This window comes from Antennarius striatus, chromosome 20 (genome assembly GCF_040054535.1).
Source record: "Antennarius striatus isolate MH-2024 chromosome 20, ASM4005453v1, whole genome shotgun sequence".
NCBI classification, from domain to species: Eukaryota; Metazoa; Chordata; class Actinopteri; order Lophiiformes; family Antennariidae; genus Antennarius; species Antennarius striatus.
Genome location: NC_090795.1, coordinates 10,836,664 through 10,858,439, shown reverse-complemented (window position 1 = coordinate 10,858,439; position 21,776 = coordinate 10,836,664).

Sequence of the window (21,776 nt, the reverse complement as noted above, 5' to 3'; positions counted from 1 at the left end):
GAAGAAAGAAACATAGACAAAGGAAAAGCTGTTCTCTGCACAAATCCTCCTCCTCAGCACTAGGTTTATGTCTCCAAACTCAATCTGCATCTGCGTGTCTTAGAGAAGAATAGAAGTGTTTAGTCCTGGATAGTAACTGATGACTGCAGCTTTGAACGGGTCTTGCGAGGGGTTTAGAGGATAATTCCTTTTTTTTTTTAATGCAACAACCGTTTGACTTTTTGACCTGAGTGGGGTCACAGAACCAGGTAAAACTGGATTGCGGAGAAAGCCATTAAGACATGAACAACATGCAGTCGGAGTTAATTACTAAATGGCAAAGAGTCAAAGGTGGAGCTAAAGCACATCCCCCTTAAGGTTATGCTCATTATTGTCTGTTCAAACCAAGAGTTTTTCATTTTACATTTTTAAGGTGAGGTTGCGTTCTACGTCCTCATTTGACAGTTAATGAGTCTGACCTAAAATAATTAACGTCCCATATGAGTCCAAGGCTGATAGACCATAGGACTAAAAATATAAAAACAACCTTTATTTTGAAGGATGCCAGGCGAGCCATTTGTCTGTGTGTGTGTCTGTATATCTGTGTAATTACTTACATGTGTCTCCATCGGACAGCAGAGGCATGTATTTGTTTAGAACTCAGTGTAACATTAAACTGATGTATGCATGCACAGTATGTATCTGTGTGGATTATTTGCCTGTACTTACTGTATATGACACACAGTGAACCCATCTAGCTGTTCATCTCTTGTCTTCCAGCCTGATGAGCAGGGGTCACACATCAAAGTGGTCAATGATGATTGAATGAGAAACATCTTGGTATTAAGAGCCTGCCCGAGCCTGCTCCCCTGGATTTAAACACTTAGCAAAGGATAAACAGAAAGTGCTGGATTTTACTTCACCGTCATGCACACGCTAAGGCAAACATGCATCTGTTTGCAGGTCTGCAGAGACACCTTTCACACAGACAATTTCAAGTGTATCTATAAAGACAAAGAAATCTCACTTACAGTATCAGCATTGGCTCACATAAGCTAAAAGGTTGACTATTTTTTCATTATTACAGCAAGCTACGCTACAGTCCGTGGAAAGACTGGATCCAACTCCCAGTGGAGAGCTGCCCAGTGTAACCTATTCACCACTGAGCAGATCTGTTGGAGCAGGAAGTGTCTTCAGTCAGGCGGAAATTTTCTGAGAAGTTATAATGACCATAATTCATTCACTGCCATTAAATACAACAACCTGCTCTGTTGTGGTTTCACACCTGTGACCCTTAGCCACATGTTTGTTTTACTCCAACGTCAGGCTCTTCTACGCTGCTTAGCGAAACACATAGCAACTCAAGAACTGTTATGAATCTTTATCATGAACTATAGTTCACTCCTGCTTCCCAAAACAACCACAAGTACTAGATTTCAGTACATAAAATATGATGGCGATGATTCATTCACTGGACAGATGTTTTACAGCACCAGAAATAAAACTGGGATAGGCAATAATAGATCCATGACCCACAAGGCGGATAAGCAGCTGAGGACAAGACAAATGTGATCTTCTCATCTTCTAGAAAATGATGAACCGATGGATGTTATAAAAAGATATATTATAAACATTTTCAAATAGTTTTTATTTCATTTACTTTTGTTTTAGCTTTGTTTTAAGTTTGGAAAATATGAGAATGGAGTTTGGAATGGGGGTTTGACAGCGATAGCAGCAGATGTGACTGTTTGTTAAGTTGTGCAGTGTATTATTAGTGTGGCAGCGGAAAGGGACGCTGTACACACAGTTTGTGGCAGGTGTGCTGTGTGGGGTTACTGATGGGTATCACCTGAAGAAGAAAAGATGACAGTTATACATCAAGTCAAGCATCCAGAATAGCTGCTCACACCAATAAATGCCCGCACACGAAGAATGCACACATGTACAACAACCAAATGCTAATTTTGAAGCACAGTGTCACTGAAACAGGAAATTATATCTGTTAAAACAAATGCACGCATTCCCACTTTAATACACACACACACACACACACACACACACACGCACACACACACACACACACACACACATATACACACATGCACAAAGGTGTGTCCTCTTTTCAGTGATGTTAAAGTAGCCAGGTATTTACACTCCTGCTCGGCTTATCAGATTTCAGTAGCTTCCCCTGAGGCAGTGCAACACAAAAAGATAGATAGCCATCCAGGCATGACCTCAGATATACACACATCATGCACAAAGACACACACACACACACATACACACACACACACACACACACACACACACACACACACACACACACATGGAAGACGCATGACATCAGACATCATCAGTGATTGCTTTCTTACAAAAACATTCTTAAAACAGATAAATGTGAGCAGTTTTATAAAGGATTTTCAACATTTTGACATTTTAAAATGTTATTATTGTATAATTATTCTTTAAAGAACATAGAAGGTTGCCATTTTCTACTATGCTGTGTGCATAATAGAAATTTACCTGCTTGTAGTTGTCATTCTATTTCAAATTGCTTGTGTGTTATCCTAATGTACTTAGATGTATGAGTGTTTCGCAGCCCGTCAGCCAGCAGCGCTTTTGCTCAAATATCAGCTATCTGACTATCTCCATGGCAGTTCAAAAAATATATAGAAAATCTGATGCAGATTGATCATTTGAAATTATGGTGATCTATCTGTATAATCTCTGCAGTGATAAGATTGCTGATGGGTTGTTTTGGGTGTTTGTTTTTTTGGGGGGGGCTTTCATATGTGCCAGGTTATGTGGTTTTGGGAGGTTAGAATCTAGTTTGAAGTTGTACAGCTTCCTTGAGTGTCTGTTTTGAGATTAAATGTATGTAAATACCCATCATTAACAGCGTGAATGGCAGTTATTCATATTGCTGATGTGGAGCCAGGTGAGTCAAGCTTCACCTGGCTGATCTGATTGCACATCAGCTTTGGCTTGAGGCTCTGAAGCCACACCATCATTTATTTAACTCTAATCATTGTAAGGCATCTTCTTTTTACTACCATCACGAGAAGATGCACAAGAAGACTTTCAAGGAGAGCAGTAGATCAAATGAGAAGGCCAGTCTGAGATGAAGAAATGTTTAGCTATAGGGGACTAACACACATCATGTGGTTCTAAATTCTTTCCCCTTTTCTCTCATCCACTTTTCTATTCTGATACAGTTCTGTTTTTTATCAGACACACTTTATGCACTGGAAGCAGTTCAGACTAGTAACACATCGGGACAATGATATGATGATGGGTTTTGTAGCGGGTGAAAGGTCAAATAATGTAGGTGACAGCTTGGACTTTGAAGTTCCGCAGCAGGTAGTCTTCCACCTCCCCCTCCATCCTCATCCTCCCTCAGGCTCTGTCTCTCCCCCATTCTCTGTCAATCTATCTTTTTCTTTCCTTCTTAACAACAACACATATTTCTCTCCTTTCTATCTCTTGTTCTCTGAAGTTCTGATCATCCTGCCTGAGTAACTAGTGTGACCTGTGTGCTTTGACAAGATGGGAATCAGGTTTGTTGAGTTTGGTAGATTTTCAGTCCATCCTGCAACACACACACATTATTGGCACATACATTTATTTACTGCAAAATTCAATTTCTAGACATACTTGTTTTCACACTGCTCAATATTTATACATTTCATATAAGTATGTTTCTTCTCAAGTACAAGTGCCAGCTTGTCAAGATGTGCTCTGATTCAAGCATGTGCTTCAGCTTGTCAAATTTTAGCAGCAGAAAACAACAGCTTTTTGGGGATAGTTACAACATAAGCAAGAAGTAGGTTGTTTAGTGAAAACACTCACAAAAGACTTCTTTGCCAAAGGGATGGAACTGAGATGTGTGTGCAAACACAGAACACCGTTATACCTGTAAATATATAACTTTGTGTCACATTTAGGCTTAAATTGTTCTGTTAGGGTGGAATTTTATATTTTTATTTTTTAGCTTGAATCTGTTTAAATTACAGTATACTAATTTACTGTTGGCAATCCATTTATATTGGTCATTCTCACATCACACGATCTATGATCGCAGCGCCGTTTAAGTGCATCTGTCACAAAAACACAAATATTCAGATGACTGGTAATTTGTGTACTCACACTAGACTGGGTCTTATTTTGACTATGTTAAGCCTGAGTCTGAATGTTCCCTACAGATATGATTGACCCTCCGGGGATATTTTGCACTAGTCATTCTCTGGTCATGGCTAGAAGCAGACACACATTGCCCCAGGCAATCTGTGTTCACATCTTATCGGTGTATATGCCTCAGGCAACAATTTCATGTCATGAATTGTTATTGATAAAAGTGATTTGACAAATATTAGAGACACATTTGTGCTGAAAACTATGAATTATGTCTCAATGTTGAGGTAATGTTCATATTTAGACACAAATATTTTTTAATTTTTTTTTTTAAAGTTTTCAAAAGAAATTGAAAGAACTTTTCATGTTCTTTTCAAAAGAACATGAAAAGTCATACATGTATCATTCATGATTAAATATGTCTTATTGTATATTAGAGAAAATATCATGGAGTCATGGTTCAAACATCAATTGGAAAACAGTTCCTCAGTTGTCATTGCTAGAGTATCACACCAACTTCCTTGAAACTCCCCCACTCGTGTGTTTCAATTGGCTTCATGTTAGTCCCACTAATGGGTTCTCTCTCTCTCTCTCTGTCTCTCTCTCTCTCTCTCTCTCTCTCTCTCTCTCTCTCTCTCTCTCGCTCCCCCCCCCCTCTCTCCCTCTCTTTCCACGCTTTCTTGCTAATGGACAGATGGCGTCTCTTTGTTTACTGGGCCAAGGTACAATGCCTTATCGGCCATAGCAGCGGAAACTGGGCTAGCGTTTCTGCTTGACCCAGCTCAAATATGCCTCCAAAAAAAGGAGGGGAGAGGGAGAGGAGAAAATAGACAGAGGGAGGGGTATGTGTAGAACCGTGGCTGGTCAGTGGGAGTTTTTGCAGAAAAATCTCCCTCGTACAGTGTGATTTCTGGCCGTGTGTCTACACCTCTGTGACCCTGGTGTGCGTTTCTGTGCCTTTGTTGTGACAGTCAAACCCTCCCATTTTGCTCCCCCACTTACCTCCCAGTAATCGAATGAGCTGTGACAGCCCCAAACATATACACTCATGAAATACACACACACACACACACACACACACACACACACACACACACACACACACACACACACACACACACACACACACACAAGTGTGCCTTGAGGTTACTGGCAATTTCTTGATGATGGGATCCAATCAACTCAGAGCAAATCAGTAATGAGCGTTAATCAGCTGATCGATCAGAGAAGAGTGGCTCTGTAGCCACAACAATTGAATGTAACTTCACCACGGTGCGTGTTGGAGTGGGTGAGTAAAGTAGATGTCCATATAAATATAAGAATGACAAACATCATGTCAGGGAATGTACCACAAATGAACTTGATTGATAGACCTATAAAGAGAAGCCACACAGTAAAAATAAAATCTTGCAGAAAACAAAATTCTGAAAAAAATAGGTCAAAAATAAACATTTCATTTTCCTGTTTGAGTCAGAGGCAGGCTCAAAATACGCCATGCAAAAAAGTAGCGATATGTACAGAACTGTCAAGACCCAGAGGGTTCAAATCTGACAATCCATAAGAGCTTGAATGTGGTTTGCCTTTTCCGTTTTGGTTTGAGTGTCCTATACCAATCAGACTGATGCCCGTATTTGAGATGGCTGTGCATTTACCCAAAAGAGCGACCTGTGCATCACTACTACTGAGGTCCCCCAATTCAGGCCCTGAAAGCCCCAGTTCTTCCCCTCCTTTTACCCCCCGAGGGTGTCAGACCATGGGAACTTTAATTATCTGCAGGCTCAGCTTTCTTCTCCACTGGTCACTGAATGGTCAACAGGCTTTTTACTACTTACCGAAGCATCAGTCCGTCAATAATAATAGAAAACAATATAAGCATAAAGGGATAGGTGTTAAAGGGGGGCTCAGGCAGAAAAGGAGAATGATAGACATATTGAAAGAGATAGGGGTATCATTAGATAAGCCTGTTGGTTAATTAGCCTTGCTTCAGAAGGAGGGGACCCCCCTCCTGATTCCAAGAATGGCCATCAAGTATTACCCATGGTCGCCTATTTTTTATGGTCCTTTGCAGACTCTTGTGACGAGGTTGTTAAGCAGCATGGAGGGCACATGGTGCCAGGAAGAAAACATGCTGTCCTCAGTCTGTTGCACCCTGACGGAGGGAAAATAAAGTTTTACGTGGTTGTAGAGGTAGGACTAAAGATGGTTTTCTCCAGATGCTTGTTAGCCACAGACTTTAAAACTTGATATCCTTCAGCGATTGGCAGTGTTTCTACTGTTTATCAGTTTAGCTATGTGATGCCCTTTTAGTTGATGACAGATCATACGTGAATAAAGATCTACAATGAATTAGCAGGGGAAGTTATGTCTAAAATTGTCCATATTGCCTTCAGACACCAAAGTTTAATCCACCATAATATAGATTTTACCGTCATGAGAATAAATATTGACACATAACATCCCTATAAATCAGGATTCTTTCAAAGCTTGACTTTTCATACATTATATTTCTGTCATTCCTGTGTTCTGATGATAGCTTCCAGAAGGTTTGTTAGGATTGATAAAAGAATACGGTGCTTGATTATTATCGGTCTTAGAAAAGACTGTTTTGCTTCAACATATATTCTTTCATTGCCACAAACTCTACAACCTCCTTTTTATGTGCTTTTAATGATATAAAGGCAAACATGTACCAACAATGGTTGAACCCTCTCACCTCTCAGTGCGAAAGTCGGTTAACGCGTGATCTTGTGACAGATACTATAGAAATCCTGGTGAGGAACGTATGTATGAAATGTGACTGTATAAACCATTGATGGTGGGCAGAAAGAAACAGGCAATGCCAGCATTTTACTCTTGGAACCAGACTGGGCTTTATTAACAGGAAAATGTTCAAAAAGGAAGATAAAGAGCCATACATAATACATTAATTCAGTTGAATACACATTAAGAGCTTTGAACACCTTGTTTTTCACTCCCTTGCCAGCTATTGTGTGGTGCTCATTTAGTATTTATATTAGTGCATGTGCTCGCTTTTGTGCAGTCAGTTCATAATAGTCCACTTTTTTCACTTAATCACAAAGGATTTTTATTTCGCCTGCAGCGTTTTCAAGGGGAATCACAATGGTAACCGAACATACATCAAACACTCTTTCTTTCTTTCTTTCTGGTTTTCTTTGTTTCATTCTTTCTCACACTGCCATCTCTCTACCTTTCTGATCATTCCTGGATGTATGTGTCCCACCATTACCACCTCCCCTGACCTTTACACATTTTTCCCCTAACCACAGCCCCTGTTCACTGTGTCCAGTCCCTCATCTATCCATCCATCCCCCTAACCCTCTCAATTTTTTGCAATCACCTCTTCATCCCTCCTCTGTTTCACCCTCCCCTCCCTCTTTGCATGGTGGCTGGGCAGGCCGTGCCCTGGGGCAAGAGAAACAGTGCCCAGATCTGTTCTGTGTCGTGTGACTAGTTATTTTTATCTCAAGACACTTTCTACAGCTCCCTCTCCATCCTTTCCTCCTCAATTTCTCTCTCTTTTTAAAATTGCATTTAATTTACTTTATTTCATTTTTTCTTTGTTCTTTTTTCTTTTGCTCTCTTTGTTTTTGACGGGGGTCACAGTTTATTCACCGCTTTGTGTTTACTTGTAACAAACCGTGTTAGATAACATAAATGGGCTGTGTTTGTGTGTATACAAGCCTGTGTTACGACATTCACAAATGTGTGAACATTGAAGATGTGTACGAAGACAGTTGGATGTGAATGTGTTTACTCCTACTATTGATAACGTGATGTAACCAAAATGTTTCAAGTGTTGTATTTAAACAGTTTTGAAGACATTTTCAGGTAAAAATCTTTCTATTGTGTCAGAATAATTATATCAGAACATCATAAAATGAACTGTGCACCAAATAAATACACATGGATAACAATGATGCCCTGAATGTTGAACTTATATCACATTATACTTATTGCTTGTACTTATTGACATTGACATTCAGTATATACTGTATTTTGCACAGAACAAACTTCAGGTTTATTCTCACCATGATTTGCATCACACCAGCATCCACTCTTTGCTGACACTAGCTGTACAGCCAGCTGAAAAAAAGGTCAGTCACATGGCAGCAGCTGATTTGCACCCTATACATTCATTTTCTACTTATAGAGTCTAAAGATGTCAAATGTATGTGTATGTATACCAAACATTGATGTGCTGCTCTGTCTATTCAGAATGAATAGCACTTAAGCACATCATGCATTATCAGTATGGGTAGAACTCAAAGACCGTTACATGTCTGAAAACTCCTCACAAAAAATGTAACTTGCTCTGTGTGAACTAGTCTCAATCAGCAGGACTATCTTTAAAATACAGACATTCCACCACTTTCGTACTGTAGCAACATTTTATGAATGTTCCAATCAGCTCTTCTGGAAAACACCTTGGAGACTTGTCCTGGAGAGTACCGAGCGTATTGGTCAGAGCAAAATATGTTGTCAGAAAAGAGGACACACACACTCACACATACACACACATACATACACTCACACATGGTCGGCTCTTCAGGAGGAAGCCTATTGTGCAGAAAGAAGATCGATGTAGAGGTCAGGCCATGTCAGAAGAGGTAAAGCAGAGACAAGCAGAGTATTGTTTTCTGCATCTCTGCTGTCTAGAGACCCGCTGGCCAGTGCTTTGCGCCAGGGTACAACCTTTCATCTCCTGGAGAAGACACTGTTCATTTGCAACTAGAAGTTGTGTCTGTGCAAAAGTAACAACCAAATGCAAAATAAAGAGAGAGAGAGAGAGAGAGAGAGAGAGAGAGAGAGAGAGAGAGAGAGAGAGAGAGAGAGAGAATTATCAGTAGACTGCTTAATTATGATGCATTAAAATGATTAAAATGTTGAAATGTCAAAATATACAGTATGTTCATTCATTCATTCATTTTTCTTCATCTGCTTCCGTGGGTCACGGGGAGCTGGAGCCTATCCCAGCTGGCATAGGGCATGAGGCGGGGCAAACTCCGGGTGCGATGCCAGTGCACCATGGTATACAGTATGTACATATTGTAAATTTTTCTGTTTTGCCAAATATGAGCCGAATTTCATCTGTATATTTCCTTTTATTCATCAAACATATGCCAAAATATATTTTAAGCAAATTTGTTAAATGTTTAACTCACTAATCCTTTTCATAAAGTCTCTGGCTGTATGCTGTGGGTTATACTTGGACTGCATAGACAGAGTTTTCTTTGTAACAATGACCAAAACAATGAGCATCAGAGTTGTTGCCACACTCTCATTGTGACATACTTTTGTATTTGTGTAACTTTTCTCTGCTGCTCCAGTGTTAATATCCCATAAGATAAACAGTAGATGGTGAATATTTTATAGAAACTACTGATCAAACAGACACTAACTGCCTCTTATTTCATTCTCTTTAATTCCTTCATCCCCCAGAAACTACCAAAAAGCCCTCTTTGGACAAACATGAAATTTTGCACGAAATTTTACATATTTTAAAATTTTTGTATGTCATTTAAGAACATCCCTCCTTTTGTACATGCAAGTAAGGGTTCCAGAAGAAATTCAAAACATGACAAGGTTTCTAAGGAGTCATCCACCCCCTATGCTGTCGCTACGTGTCGACCTTGTTGCTATTTAACCTACGACACTTGACATTTTTCCTCTGACATCCACATGCAAAATGGCAACAGAAGAAACTGCGTTTAACACTCAAACAGCAAAATGTGTGTTCTGTTAACATACAAAATTGTTTGAGATATAAACATTTTATCTGCACCACATTGTTAAGCAATCACTTTCATTTGTCATTGACGAGTCCAAGATTCTAAGTTAATTTATGAAATTACATTAACATACAAACTTTGGCATGCTTTTTTCGCGTAGTGTGTTTTATTACTGCTGTCTTATGCTGTTTTTATTATCAGCTGTTATTTTCAGATGCTGGCTCCAACTGATAAGTGTGGGAAAGGAGCATTTGGTTTCTTCCAACCTCACTCACAATGCCCTGCTTTGTCCACCTCACCTCCCTTCTGCCCTGTCTTGGGTGCTACATAGGGTTGGCATTGTGCTTAATAAAGTTACAGTGGCCCTAAGACGTCTGCCTTCCCTTGGTAGCAAAAGCCGACACATCATGGGTGTAACAAGCCAGGACAAAAGACCTCAGCTGACATGCTGCCACAGCCAGGCCCTGTGTAGCAGTCCAGGACTATAGCCAGAACTGTCCAGTGAAGGTATAGCGAGCAATTATTTAAAAGGCTACTTGCATGGTGGATTTCTGATGTGTTTAATATAGAGGTGATTTATTTTCTAAAGGGCAGATCATTTACGTAGCTAATTAGTTTGCCCTTCCTGGGACCAAACCAAAGTGATGATTCACTGGGGCGTTCATATGATCCTCCAATCAACACATGCCCCATGTTGAATAATTTTTAGGGTGAGGAATTTAGGGGTGAGGTCGTGAGGAGCTACAGGTCTCTAGAGAACCTTCAGACTACTGTCTAAAAGATGAGGAAGATCATAAAAGGTAAAAGTCAGAGTACAGGCACAAAAGCTTACAATAACCGAAGCAGTTGCAGGACAGTTGTTGAATTGATTTAATTTAACACAAAAAAGACAATGATGTTCAGAGCACTGACAGCAAAGAATAGACTGTGAAGACCAATCTGTGGAATGTGCCAAAATTGACAAAAAACAGTCGTTTAAGTTGTCATCAGTGTCTTATTGTTGGTTATCATACAGACTTTTTAAATAGAAATTATATCATAGCTATCCTTTGGTTTTGCAGAAGGTGACTGAACTGATTAAAAGAGTTCATTTCTTTCTCTTTCATGTGATCCCTCCATTTCATACATTTCAGAAGAAGAAAAAACAAAATTGCGTAGATATCATATAATCATTAACATTTGTGACTCAAGTAAATCTGCTAAAACTAACAAGTAGCAGTGCAAATCTGTAATGAATTAAGTAGCATGATTCAGCATCATTTACTCTCTGTTTAGAAGATCCAGTTTATCTGAAAATAGGTATCAAGAGCTACTGACTTTTGTAGCTGTGGCTAAATTGGGGAATACTCTTTTCTTATTGCTGCTGTTATGATTGTGGCTCCGACTCATTGCTCATTACTGGGAAAGTATTCCCAAATGTATCTCCATAAGACACAGTGTGTTAGCAATGTATAAAGCCGTGTCACTGGCAGCACATGGCCAGCTCCTGACTGATGGCATGCTTTCTTCCCCCAGAGCTGCTCGGTCCCCTGGTAGTCTCAGTCCCCTGCCTTAACAGTCCCTCAGGGTGACACCACCAGCGTGTGTGCACGCAATTGCATTAATGTGTGTGTGTGTGTGTGTGTGTGTGTGTGTGTGTGTGTGTGTGTGTGTGTGTGTGTGTGTGTGTGTGTGTGTGTGTGTGTGTGGGTGTGTGTGTGTGTGGGGGGGTGTGTGTGTGTGTGTGTGTGGGTGTGTGGGTGTGTTTACTGTATCTCCCATGTGCAGGGAGCTCACTGTGACAGCTCAGTCCACAGGTAATAGTCAGGTGGCTGAGAGAGGACCCCTTGGGAAGATTTTGTCCGCTAGACTCCAAGGGACACAGAAAGAGTGAGAGAATTGGGGGGAAGAGAGAGAATGAGTGAGAGACAGAGAGGGGGGGGGGAGAGAATATAGGTAGAAAGTGCATAATCATCTAATATTGGATATAATTTCTGGAATGATGGGATTCCAGGAATTGTAAATGTGATGAAGGTGTGAAGTTTGTTATATTAACATGTACGAAAAAAGAAGAAAAAAAAAAGAATAAATAAATAAATATTCCTCAAGTGTATTTGATAAATTTCCATGATTTAAAGCACTAAAAATGATTAGATGTAAACTAAGAACTACCAGTGCCACCACAATGCACATTTTAAGTAAATATATCATTATATGTAATTTTTCACTTAATTGGTAGTATGTGGAATCTTTCCTGACTCAGCAACCTCTTCTGCTGCTTAATAACAGACACATTTTTGTCATATGTTTAAAGAGATTCATACGTTATGATCCCATTTTCTGTGATACTTGTAAATGGACAGGTGGTGATTTGATAGCTACACTCAAACTCCAGAGCATTACAGCAGGTGTTTGTTACAACAGGATTTATAGTGCCTCCCATGTGCCTGAACATGCCTTAGCCTAACTGACAGTAAGTGCATGCATTTAAGGGAAGGATCAAGGTGAATTTGCACGCATGCTTTTCAAAAGTCGTTTTTTATCTTTGCAGACAGACATACTCGATGTTCATGTTTAAGGGAATAGGCGGACAGTAACATATTGTGTTATCTGTACCTCCAGCTAACCACACAATTTGAGTCAGACAGTTTACTTGGATCATGGAAACATTCCTACTCGTGTGTCACAAGATGGCAAGAACTCCTCAATATTGTGCTGCGTTGCCAACTAACCCCATTAAGAAAACTCTCCCAAACGGCAACACAAACAAGATTCTCTTCCTCTTGACTCTTCTTGTCAGGGCTGCCCTTTATCATCCTCTCAAGTATTTATGAAGGGAGACCTATCTTTGGACTATCATTTGACATCATGTACACATTCTTCCTACCAGATGCTCCCTTGTGATATGCTGTGTGTGTTCTCCCCCTTGGTATGTGACTCAATAGACTGCTTTCTTCCCCTGTAGCTTCGCCCCCACCATCCACACACAAACATATAGACCATGTCAACCACATAGTTCTTTCAGCTGATGGAGACTGCTGGCTGAGGGGGAAAAGGCCACCACATGATATTGGGTACGGCCCCTCACAGAAAGCCACCTTTTCTGTTCGAGGAGGAAACAGACAATGCTTTGTGGAGCGTATAGAGGGAGTCTACCCCTTCTATTAAAGGCACTGACGCCCAGCTGCTTAAGCACGTCGACCAAACTATGGACCATTGTTCCACGCATGCCTGCTTTAGTCACATCCCTTCCTTGATAGGCCCCCAATGATGATCAATAGTCAGCCACTGCAAGAGTCTGTGGCACCCCACAGGTCCCTACACTGGGCCCACTCATCTTGTGACTGATTGCCCATGACTCTCCACCCTCTCCACACCCCTGGCCTGGAAGAGAGTCTCGTCCTGTCTCATCAATTAAACCCACACATCAGGTCACTGCTGGTTGCTGGTTTTTTCGGCCAACATGGAAACAAGTGAGCTATATTTTCTCAATGCTGAGGTGTAGTTTTTATTGGCTGAGTTTACAGAAGATGTGTGTATCAGTTCTTGTGTTTTTCATCCTGTCTTCAGTTTACGACAGCATTTAAAAGCTAATGTCTGTCATCTCATCTGTTTGGTGCAATTAAATTCTTCTTTTAGTGGTATTGAGAGAAGGCCTCAGCTAACATGTCCATCAGAAAAGTATCTGCGTATAGGAGACATGCTCAGTTAGACGGCACAGTCATAAAGGTTGTATTAATGGTTTATGTACCCCACTGCAGCATTGTTAATGGCAAATGGCATTTACTGGGTGCTGCAGAGGAAGGCCATTCAATCCACTGTATGGTTTATCTATCATGTCAAAAGCTCAATAAAAAGCCTTCAGTAATATCAAAGGAGACTCAACACAAAAGCTGTACCCCTGGGCTAGGTTTAAACATTCTCTTGTGTTCTATGTGACAAAATAAATAGTTATATTTTCAAAATCCGTCTGAAATTAATCAAATTAAATTCCTCTTTGCGCCGTGCCTAAGTACATGCACATGGACACACAGAGACAACACACACCATGGTATGTCTGCTTGTGCACGCACACATGGCAACAAAGCGATCCATATGCAGTGAAACAAACCCTATTAAAAGAATTTCAGGGGTCGTTTCAAATCTGGCTCTGTGAAATGGCTCACGCCTGAACCAACAACTGATTTCATGTGCCTATTTGATTGTTTAGTGTCATTTTATCTGTGGTGATGTCATCAAAGCAAGTCCCCACAGTAGAGCAGGACCTCACTGCCTTCACAGTTTAGCAATCCCTACTATGCTGGCTGAATGCTGGAGAGGATAATGATAATGATGATGGAGGTTTCATGGAGTAATTACTGTGCATGGAGGATTCCACACATTGTGAATGAGTAAAACACCCAAGCGAGAGAGATTGAAAGAGGGAATGAGGAAGAAACATTGAAGGGGAGGGTGTATGGGGGTGCTGTATCTCTTAATGTGTCGCTTGATTGAAGTGCGTAAGGTTCTGAGCTAATTACATCTAGAACTGCAGCCTAGGAACAGATGCCACACTTGTGCATCAATAAATGCTTATAAGTAACTTATTTAGGGCTGCCTGCCATGCAAGGAAATGGCATGACTTAAAGCACAAGTGCCCGGAGGCTATTCCCTAGCTCTTTGTCTTGTCATCCTGCATCTTTTAAATCTATTCACCGCCTCAAAACAACACAGGCAGACAGCAGGGCAGGGGGAAAAAAGAGAAGAGGAAAAAAGATACAAATATTCACACTTTGCAGACAGTATTATGTTTGCCATTTGGGATGTCTGACATCAAAGAAATGCTGTCTTCTCTTAGATTTGTGAGCAGTAAAGGAGTAGTGAGAGCACTTTTTTAAGGCCAAGCTCCTGTTTGATGAAAAGCAGCGAATCTTTAAAGTTTTAAGATAAATATGTTGTGACTTGTGCGGAGAGTGTTGCATTAGCTTGACAAGTCAGTCTAATGTTTTTTTTCAAAGTGTTGATATGGTAATCAACATTAGCCTAAATGCTTGAACATTACATGTTATTGAAATTCACGCTTTAGATGTTTTTGTTTTGTTTTGGTGTTTTATGAGAGGTTATTGTGTGTGACCGCAAGAAACATATTTTCATCGCTGTTTTTCTAGTAAAGCATACAATGACACGCCATCATCTTCAGCACCATGAGTGACAGATTCAAACCGACAGGTTGACGGCCTTGACAGTCTCACAGTGGAGCACATATAACGCAGCGTATGTAATCAAAGCAGGATCTCTGCTTTCTACAAAAATAAAATGCAATTAGACAGCTAGAGATGGCTGTTACTCATTGCTTGCTTTTGACACACAATTCATTTCAACAGAACTGGACTGAATTCTTTGATTTTTATCTCTGAAAAAGCATTGGAATCATTAGCATGGTGCTGTATGTAAATTGTTTTCGTAGTCTGGATTTCTTTCATTGCTGTGTCACTTGTTTTATTCCCCTTCTTTTATGTCCTTTGTGATTAAAGATTTTGACTTGATGCTTCATGCAAATCAGACCGATAAAGAAGTAATGGCTGTTTTCAATGTGGCTTACAATCTCTGGTAACTTTTCGGTTGTGTGCACTCGTGCTCATTGATTGTGTGCGCGCATGTGCATGGGTGTTTAGGAGCATGCCAGTTATCCTTGCCCTACTCATGAACCTATATAAGGCAGCTAAACTAGAAAATCATCTATGTGTATGTTTTATGGGTGCATGCACATTCCCAGGGATTTACATATAGAGAGAAAGAGCTTCTTTATTCATTACCGTCTCTGCTACATGATGTAAGAGGGCAGAAATCACAGAGCATTCTGGTGGGTTTTGATCAGCCTGCATGACTGACCAGTACTGAAAACACTTCATTGCTTAAAAAAAAAAGCCATTGTATAAGGGAAGTGAGCGTTTCCCCCTCAACTAATTGCACTGTTATTCTGACTTCAAGAAGCTGTTTTGAAATTAATTGTTGTCCCAAAGAATAATTAGACAGGTTTGCATTTTTCATTAGATTAAATCACGGCTTTCTAATGTGCATTTTGTAACCTCGCACTGCATTTTCCCAGCCATATTAACATATTTGAACTATGTATGATCTTTAAAGAATATGCCATATGTTAGTAACGGCCTCTGCAGCCTGGCTTTAACAATGTGAAAGCAGAATGCTAATGGCCGAGTTGGTTTTGTAATATTTTGATATAATAAGCTCGGAAATAAGTTTTCATTGTGATTCTCATGTACTTCTCTGTTCATGCTCATCACAGGGTGATCATTTTTAACAGTAATACTGAAGCTATCACAGTCACACACAATTATTCACTACATGAAGACTCATAGCTGTAAATGCAAGAAAATCATTAGTTTGTGTGCATACACATGTTTGTGTGCATTTGTGTTTTGTAACTGCTTGTTTACATTATTGTGCATGCATATTTGCACACAAACATAACACCATGTGCAATTAGCGAGTGTATTTATGAACTGTTATCCCTGTGTGGACAAACAAAGAGGTGGAGGTTGTGGTAGGAGCTGCGAAACATGTAATTTTTCCATGACATCACTCATGTGGAATTAACAGTGGTAAAGCATCATCCTGCTTTCTGCTCCTTTCCTGTGCCACCCAAAAAGAGAAGAATAAAAGCAGAGACATGTGGCCTTCTGCCAGAACCTCTGCTTTGCATTTCCTCCCAAGGCTAATTTATCACATCCTTTTCTCACTCTTTTCTCTACAGCAGAAGTTTTTCTCTGGGATAGGCCTCTGCCGGGACGGTAACGCACTAGTGTCCAAAAGGACACAAATGCTGCACTTTGCCCTGTCTTTTTTGCCATATTTGGTTAAATGTTGGATTAAATTGATTTTTAGCTACTTCCATAAATACTTCATGTCAACACAGAAGCTTCCTTGCTCTAATTCTGCAATATTTGTTTGATTTACTCTAAATGGTAAAGAATTTCTTTCCAATAAATTAGAAGTGACGATCTGAGAAAAGTCTAGAAGATCAGCAACTATTGTTTTTATTACTTTTTCATTGTGGCAACTTTTCAAATGTAGACATTAATACACCTTTAAACCATCAAATAATCTATCTTGAGGCATTATTAATCTGAAAGCAGTTGTAACATATTTCCTCAGTGTGGAGTAAGACTTTCAACCACATAGTATTCAATTAATATGAAAACAACTGTAATCTAAGGTGTCTGATTTCACCTGCAGGGCAGGAGGCGGAGGAGAGCAGCTCTTAAGTACAATATTGTAATGCCTTAGAAATTACCACTTTCTACTTGTCGACTTGGTTGGGCAGGGAGCAAACAATATGTGGCATATATACATCCTAGACCCACCTCCCTCTCTCACCCACTGCTTCAACCACCGCCCCCAATCATTTTGATCTAATTTCCTCTCTTTTTTTTCTCTTCCTTTACCTTTCCTGCTGAAATTGATTTCTGCTTGTTTGGTTTGGCAGTAATAAGATCAACAGTAGGATCATGTTTCAATGGCATACTACTTTGGACCCCAGGCAAATGATTTGTCCAAACTTAATAATGGAAATACTTAGGATGTATTGGGAGATGTAAACAGTAGTTGTAATAAAACAGTGCCGGAAGGTAAGGGCTCCTTTAAGTTGCAAAGCCTTTCCACTTATGTTGGCCGTGCGCACCTCAGGCTCTCCCCAAACAATACGAATAAAATGTATCCCCATTTAGCCAGGCAAAAAGTCACCTAATAAAAGCTATTTAACTGGAGTGTGGTCTGGAGCGTGGCATGTTCAGCCCAGTGGAAAGTTTGACCACTAATGACAGAGCTGTCAGGAGAACACAAAAGACTGAATTTTCTCTCACCAACAATTGATTAAGTCAGTCACTTGCATATAGACAAGTCCTGTTTCATATTTGCTGCTATGAGTATGTGCAGTTTATATGTAAAATTCCAAAAGCAGTAATGCTGGAATGGAGGATTTTCACATTTGCTATGACATTACGGGACTTCAACAGGACTCACAATGTCAGAGAGCAATCTTTACAGTTAGCGCTGGTTGCTACGCTAAAGCTAGATGTGTGAACTGTTATGCCTATATAAGATTATTAAAAGAATAGACATTTATAACTGAAAACACATTGAATAAATCAGTCAGCAGGGCTCGATGGGAATTTCACTATGCTGTCCCAAGTTAAATAGACACTACAGTGAAGCATCAGCAATTTAGCAATTTGCTAAAGCAGTTTGGAAAAATATTGACAATATCTGGCTTGTTGCATGCTATATTGTATGTGCAACAGTTTCTAATTAAAGCCTGTGAGAGTTTTGTTTACACGCCATCGCCTCACACCTTGTATGCATTGGCCCACTTACATTCTTCAAAGTGAATTAGATTAGTTTCACTCCATGGAGGATGGCAGAGTTACTCCCTGTTTTCTACAAAAACCTGAAAATGTATCCATTCAGGAAATGCTTCACATCCTCCCTCTCCAAACACGTTTCACCTCCAAAAATTGTAAAATCTTATACCATAACAAAAAAAAAGTCCATGTTTAACACTACCAGAGCAGCTGAGAGAGTTTGATTCAAGAAAAAAAATAAGTTTCTCAGCTCAAACACTGGAGTCGCTTAAGCCTCACTGAATGCCTGAAATATGAATGAACATATAAACACAATATGCTGAGTGTAAGCAGATGTGATTGAAGAGAGTTCATGGCCCAATAAGTTTCTGCTGCTACATTGACCCAAAATAGACGGATTCATGCTTTAGTTCTGTATCATCCCATTCTCCCTCATGAGGTGCTTGTGACCAGGCTACAGGATAGAAATAAAACCTTTAATTGCTCTTGAGAGTTCTTAATAAAAATATTTCCCTCAAACGCGCAAATTATTCCACTCAGAGAAGAAAAATTCAAAACACATATTTGCAACTTAAAACACACTTTTAGGACGCGCTAAAAGTGTGGAAAAAGATGCAAACCAAACGCATAATCCATATTAAAATAAACATCCTGCACGGGTGTGAACGCTAACACCTGCCACACAACCGAGTCCTCACTAAATTTATTGAGTAAACAAATCCAATTTGTAATGATTCTTTTATGTGTCTTATCAGGAGTGACTTGAATCTAATATGTATGTCAACACACAGGGAAAATCACCAGCGATGTCAGACATCTTTGTTAGTGAAAGAACTGGCGGTACGATGATGATGATTGTGAGTCAGATCGTTTTAGACTTAAATCAATATGGAGTGCAACTGCCGTTCTGCCATAATTTTATAACCTCTGTGTCAGTTTAATGTTCGCGCAGCACTATTTTTTTCTGTTTCTGTGTTGAAAAGCGTATGAAAACAGGTTTAGTCAGTGATCAGTCCTAACAAAGCAAATATTTTTCAACAGCAAAGGAATCTGTGTTTGCTCTCAGGATGTTTTCCTTTATCCGAGTCAAATACAAAACCAGACAGGGTCACAGTTAAAAACATGTGATTTTCAACCGTCTTCTACTGAGTGCTTTAATTTTTTAACCCTTGCGCAGGAGTGGAAAAGGAAACTCTGAAAGTTGGTATACATGAAAAGCAGGCAGACTCATAAAACACCTGTTTGCAGTATGGGGCCTGAAAACAGGAGTTGTTAATAGCCAGTCATAAATCGCTCACTCTATTGTTCTGTCACCAAGTTGCAGGCCTGCATTTCTCTGTTGGATTCACGAGTGTAAACTTTGCTGAAAGTATAACGCCTTCTCTTTGGTACTTTGACATTAAACATTTCAAAGCATCAGACACACCATGTGTACTTTTGAAACTGGGAAAGAACTTCTGAGCTGTGGCACACACGCAAATCACCTTTTGAATTTCAAATTCTTTGCAAGTACGTAATTTGGTTCTCTTCACATAATTGACACCATAAAAAAAACTTTTCATAAATTTGAATTAAAAAATGCTGTTTTATTTTGTGTTGTACAATTGGACTGTGATTATTAGTCACACCAATTTAAAAGGAGCTTTTGGTGGAATGCTGATAGTGAGAGTAATATTGCGAGGGGGAAAAAAACACCACATTATCAGAATTCAGCTGCTGTTGACCTTTTTTGACGGCTTGGGAGTGCCAGCAGAGAGGGGTCTTTTTCCTAATCAGTCTTTTGACAACAAACACAAGCTGTTTGGTCCACAGAAAGCTCTGACGGGGTGTGAATGTGTGTGAAGAGTGCCTTCATGTCTGTGTCACCTGGACAACCTGAGTAAATCCCCCACCCTTTTTATTTTTCAAATAGTCCTGTGGTCGTCTCAGACATCTCGTTGATACAAACCACAAGTCTGGCAAACAAAAGAGGAGGCAGAGAAATTGCAGGATGGGGTGAGAGCAGTTAGAAAAGACAAGTCTGGACGGGACAGGAGGTAGACCTCTGGCCCTCCACCAGTCATCCCTCAGAGTTTGCCGGGATGAGAGGATCATCTAACTGTAACAAGCTACACAAAGACGGCAGGAGGAGGAGGAGGAGAGGGAGGACAGCTCCACCTGATATCAGGTCTGCTGATCACTTGCCTGCAGTAAGGGGTTAGCCCTGCATACGTATCCTTTTTAAAAGCCAAACATCCAAAATATCAAGGAGTATAAGCAAAAGAATAAGAAATGTTACATTTTTTTGTTACGTTTGCTGCAGATACAATTTATAAACATCAAGTGTAGTTGATGTATTGCTTTTTTTTATGTAAAACAAGGTAAATATGAACAGTGTTAGAATTAAGAGGCATGCTCAATGAATGATATTAAGCATAAACCTCTGCTTTAAATAATAGACAGAAAAGACCACGGCCACAGTCTCCGTCTAGTTAATGTTAGGAGGCTCTAATAAAAAGCCACCATGTGCCAATTGAGCGCCTACAATTAACAGATTAGAGTGATAAAAAGGTTGCATGGCTGCGAGGCAAGGGGCCGCCTCCCTGGGCCCGCAGGGTTCCATGATGGGCAGGAGCAGAAGGAGGAGGGGGCCGCACTGCTGATGAAGGGCCCAGATAATCTCCTCTTCCCTCTCTCTCTCTCCCTCCTCCCACTACCCCCCACCCCTCTCCCTTTTCCTCCTCGCTCCCCACCGTAACACCCCACCCAATCCCTCGTACTCCGTGCCCTGAAGCACCTTTCGCAAATACCTGCTCAATATTCTAGTTGGGGGTGCAGCAGTGGTGGTGGTGGTGGTGGTGGTGGGGCGGAGGGGTGGGGGGCATGTGGTGTGTCTGCAGAGGGGAGATACAACACACAAAAAAGCTGCTTGAAACAAAAAGCGGAACATCTGCTAAAGCGATTGCGAGGTAAATATGTTTGACAATTATTGTTTACAGTGACAGTGGTAACAGTTTCGACACCCAAATCAAAACCCCGCCATTTCTCTATTTGCAGTGAAACAGATGGGCCTACAGCGATCCATTAGCAACCTGTCAAAAGCTTTATTCTCAACTTACTTTTATGTCTTTGCTTCTTTGCTGTGTGACAGAGGAGAAGCACTATTTGGGCATAATGATTATTATCTATTTGCTCAGCATAAATCAGATACCTACTGCTTATGTTGTGTATTATTTTTTGTCTGCTTTTTTTCTGTACTTCATTTTCTTGCCCCTGTTTACTTTTCAGGAGAGATGCTTGAATCCACATTTGTTTCTCACTCTTCACATATTATTGTATTATTGATAGCGATACTCTGTGTTGCACTTGAAAGAACCTGCGTAACGATTTTTCATTGGTTGTTGTTTTTGTTTGTTTGCTTCTGCAGTAAAGCTCCAATACATTTGGGGCATTTCTTATAATTCAACAGTGAGTGAGATTATTCAATACTACAAATTATTAACAAGTTGGATCTTTTATCACACTGCCTTTATTCTCGCTCTACCTTGAGAAATCAACGTAGGCCGTTACAATGCAAAGTAAAAGCTTTGATATCATA